Source organism: Heloderma suspectum, chromosome 4 (assembly GCF_057233095.1).
Source record: "Heloderma suspectum isolate Gila_16-S chromosome 4, 16-S_ref, whole genome shotgun sequence".
NCBI lineage: Eukaryota > Metazoa > Chordata > Lepidosauria > Squamata > Helodermatidae > Heloderma > Heloderma suspectum.
In genome coordinates this window covers 51,069,241-51,072,849 of record NC_139461.1, presented here as the reverse complement: position 1 = coordinate 51,072,849, position 3,609 = coordinate 51,069,241, and the positions used below count along the sequence as shown (strand labels likewise).

Here is a 3,609-nt window from a genome sequence, read left to right as displayed (position 1 = left end):
ATGGTAGATGCTTCCTCTCTTCTTAGCCACCCTCAGCTGCCTCTTTTGCCCTCTCCTTCTCTGCTTGTTCCCTTTTAGGCCCAATCTGTGGAGGTAAAGATAGGAGCAGCTGCTGTTTGCTCCTTTCTCCACCTGCTGGATGATAGTGGCAGCAGTAGTGTCCTCCTCCTTGCTTCTGCTCGTCTTCGTCTGCCACCATTCCATTTGGCCCAGAGGAAAAGTGTGTGAATAGAGTGGCAGCTCCTCCTCCTGCTGGACTGGGACTTAAAGAAGCTGGTGGAGAAGGAGCTGCTGTCAGCAGCAGTGGGGAGTAGCAGCAGGCACTACAGGAGAGCCGGATAAGCTCCCAGCCAGCCAGCCCACCAGCCCCCATGTCTGCGTGTGTGTCATGGAACTGCAAGAACCCACCAAAGCATGGTTACATTTTCCTGCAAATTCTATCTGCATGTTTTCCCATGCAGCTCCACTCACAAGGATCTCTCCACTTCACTCTTCCATAATGGCTGAGCAGTTCTCGGGAGCCTGGAAACTTGTCTCAAGCGAAAGCTTTGATGAATATCTGCAAGCAGTGGGCAAGCAAGCCTGCTTGATCACAGAATAAGAAATATCTGCCTTTTTAGAAACAATTATGTTGCCTGTAAAATAACGTGGTCAGGCAAAGTTGTAAGGCTTCTACACCAGTGGTGCAGAACCTCAGACCTGGGGTCCCAGAAGGCCACAGCCCTTCCTCTAACCACAGATAATTTGGTGGTTTCCTGGGTTTTGTGCAGTTTCTCCCCCATTCTAAAAGGTCGAAATGTCTCTCCTAAGGCTTACTGACTGGCAGCAAGAGCTTTAAGCTACAATTTGCTGCTATTTGGGGTGTTTTGGCCCCAAACAGCACTAGGAGGCAGCCCCTGAGAGTTTTTGTGAAATGGAATTCAGCCCTTGGGCTAAAAGAGGTTCTGCACATCTGCGATATAGTAAGTAAGACCCACTGAACTCAGTAGGATTTATTTCTGAGTAGACATACATTGGATTACACTGCGATTGCCTGGATATTTTGCATGCACCTTTTGAATAAATTAAATTGTGTTTTTCAAGAGATTATAATCTAATGTTATAATATTTTTGTGTACTACATTTTGGGCCCATTGGGTAGGAAGGTGGGATATAAAATGGAAAAAAGAGTGTATATAGATGATAAAGTACAGCCGAAAAGGTGGATACAATGTGCACTCGTTTTTTTAAGCGTACAGCACCAGGCATCTCAACAAGACACTTCTATGCCCGTCACCATATAAGTATTGATATATAGATATATCAAAAACAAAGAAACATTCTTTATTTGAGTGATTTTCTTTCTGTTCTCAAGGTCTTTGGTGTGATTTACTGATGCCACAAGTTAGGAAAAGATGGCTTCCAAAATATTTAGGTATATAAGATGATTTTAGATCAACCTTGGCTTCTTCGATTATGATGTTTTCCCACAATCATGACAGAGATTCTTTCTTAAAGGGGGATGACATTTCATATTCTACTTTCCGTTCCATCTGTAGCAATAGGCTATGTCTGAAGGAGACTGGGCAGCCTAGCCAAACCCATGATTATCATCACCACAGGCAACGATGTTACCACCATCCAAACAGAGACTGTCTTTAAAGCTCCTGAAATCCCCTTCATTGTGGGCCAAGAGTCTGAAGAAACAACAATGGATAACAGGCATGCCAACGTGAATATTATTGTCCTTTCTAGGAATTGTTCCCAAGTATTAGAATAGGAAACAGAATATCTTGACAATGGAGTCTGCTAATCATCAAAAGTTCGGTTAGAGAAAGATAAATTGTGGGTGGGGGAAGAGGAAGAAGGTGACGCTGATAGTTCATTTAGTCATCAGGAGGCTGAGAGACATGTTCTCCTTATAACCTTTTCCTTCTATGATGTCTTTTTAGAGCATTGTAACAAGGGACAATGGCACTCTGATTCATGCGCAGAAGTGGAATGGCAACCACACTACTATCCGAAGAAAATTAGTAGATGGAAATACAGTGGTGGTGAGTTTCTTTCTTCCGGTTAATCCCGGAAAATATATAACTAGGATGTGTATATAGGATGTTTGGTTCTATATACACATCTGTGGGACACTGAATATAGAGGACAACATCAGTCAGCTAAATGGCACTATCATCTTATAGAACCATTAAAAGGGCATCACATTATGGATGCTGTGTCAAGGGTGAGTGTGTGTGTGTGTGTGTTTTGGGGTGGAGCAAGTTAGGGCCAAATAGCTGCAAAAACAGCAGGGAAACTGGATCTATGAAAAGGCCTTATACTGAGTCAGATGATTGGTCTTCCTAACAGTGCCAACTGACTGCCAGTAGCTCTCCAGGGACTCATGCAGAGATCTTTCTCATCACCTGATTCTTTTTAAACTGGATACACCAGGGTTTGAACTGGGAATCTTCTGAATGCAAGACCTCTACCATTCATCTATGGCCCTTCTTTCTGAGGGTGTGCAACCCCATATAGAGCAGGCAAACTCCCCAATTCCCGTACCTGGGAACTGTCTACCTGCACATGGAATACCTGCACATGGAACCTCTGTCTTGTTGGGATTCAGTCTAACCCATCATTGCATCCAGGGACTGGTTCAGAACATGCACAGCCTGTCCTGATTCAGATGTCACAGGCAACTAGAGCTGGGTGTCATCAGCATACTAATGATACCTCACCCCAAATCTCTTAATGACTTGATATGCTGCTTTTCTGATATGTTATTTTTCAGGCCAGAGTGGCTTGCAAAAGATAATCAAAACCATAAAACAGTTTGATACACAAAGAAAACAATCCAGTTACAGAAGCTAAGGTTCTGTAGTTTAAAACTTGACTCACATCAATTTTTAATAGAACACTGTTTGAAACAAGTTTGTATGATCCATTTAAAAAACTAACAATGGGTTTGGGGGAGAGTTCCAAAGATACAGGGTCACTTGATTACATAAAATGTCATTCTGCATGCACCACGGTCGTTTTCTGGGAGAAGCAACACATTTTTTTCCTTAGCTGACTACCAAGGCAGACTAGAAAACAGCGCTGTGCTATACAGCCAGATAGAATGCAGACTGAATTCATCACATGGCTGAGTATCAGCCCCTCGTTGTTACTGGCAAGAACAGAATGAACACCATCTCACTCATGGGAGCAAGTGAGAACATCACCCGTTGCTGATCATTGCTGTGAAAGAGATGGCGGAGTACAGAGGTTGTACTACCATTATTTTTCCCTCTTCCAAAAATATACCATGAACGATGTCATCTCTAGCAGAGTCTACACAAGGGTGTAGAGGCATTCTATCTCCACTTCAGGTTAAGTTTGCCTTCAGTGATACAAATGTGCATATGGTGCTCTTATGTGGAAAGGAATAAAGGAATATTAAAACAACAGTCGCTTCCAAGCCAATCCTTCATCACCACTTCACTCTGAACAGACTGTGATTATTGTGCCCAGAACACATGCATACCATTTTCATAGGATGCTCATAGTCAAAGGACAATGTGACAGCACATGCAGGCACAGCATTCACAGGTGGCAGTTCCCTACACCACTGAGAATGCAACCTGGAGATGCAGG

At 43.2% G+C, this 3,609-nt stretch overlaps 1 pseudogene; it reads left to right on the top strand.

The window, feature by feature from the left end:
• The first annotated feature begins 499 nt into the window (after positions 1-499).
• LOC146346823 (myelin P2 protein-like) lies at positions 500-3,322 on the top strand (annotated as a pseudogene).
• Positions 3,323-3,609: the final 287 nt, after the last annotated feature.